The sequence below is a fragment of the Cryptomeria japonica genome, unplaced genomic scaffold (genome assembly GCF_030272615.1).
Source record: "Cryptomeria japonica unplaced genomic scaffold, Sugi_1.0 HiC_scaffold_676, whole genome shotgun sequence".
Classification (NCBI taxonomy): domain Eukaryota; kingdom Viridiplantae; phylum Streptophyta; class Pinopsida; order Cupressales; family Cupressaceae; genus Cryptomeria; species Cryptomeria japonica.
Window position 1 is genome coordinate 9171 of NW_026729468.1, and position 830 is coordinate 10000.

Sequence of the window (830 nt, forward strand, 5' to 3'; positions counted from 1 at the left end):
TGCGGTGAGGCTCCTCGGCCGCCTTGGAACCATCTGTGTATCGGACGCATCGCGGGATAAGGGGTTGGCACTGGCAGTCGCCCCAAGCGCGTCCGATGCTTGGACCATTCCGAGGTGGCCCTGAAGCCTCTTCCGTCTAGCCGTTGGGGCCTTCCCGCCCCATCCCTCGCCTCGCACCCCGATTGATATGCGGTGAGGCTCCTCGGCCGCCTTGGAACTATCTGTGTATCGGACGCATCGCGGGATAAGGGGTTGGCACTGGTAGTCGTCCCAATCGCATCCGATGCTTGGACCATTCCGAGGCGGCCCTGCAGCCTCTTCCGTTTAGCCGTCGGGGCCTTCCCGCCGCATCCCTCGCCTCGCATCCCGATTCCTATGCGGTGAGTCTTCTCGGCCGCCGCGGAACTATACCTGTTATTGCTACTGCATCCTTCGGCTGGTAACCTCCTCTGCCGCCTTGGAATGTTCTCTTTGTCGGACGCGTCGCGGGATAAGGGGTTGGCACTGGTAGTCGCCCCAAGCGCGCCCGATGCATAGACCGCTCCGAGTCGACCTTGCTTTCAGCCTCTCACATGCATAGACCTCTCTGAGTCGACCCTGCAGCCTCTCACGTTTAGCCTTTGGAATCTCGCCTCACAACATGATTGCTATCCTTGATGCATCCCTTGCCTCGAGCCCTGATTGCTTTCTTGGCTGCATCCCTCCTCTCCTCACAGCCCGGTTGTCATCACTGCTTCATCCGTCGCTTCATGCATTCTGGCTGCTGGGCCCTTCCCACCGCACACCTCGATTGCTATCTCTTCTGCATCACACACCCCGATTGCTATCTC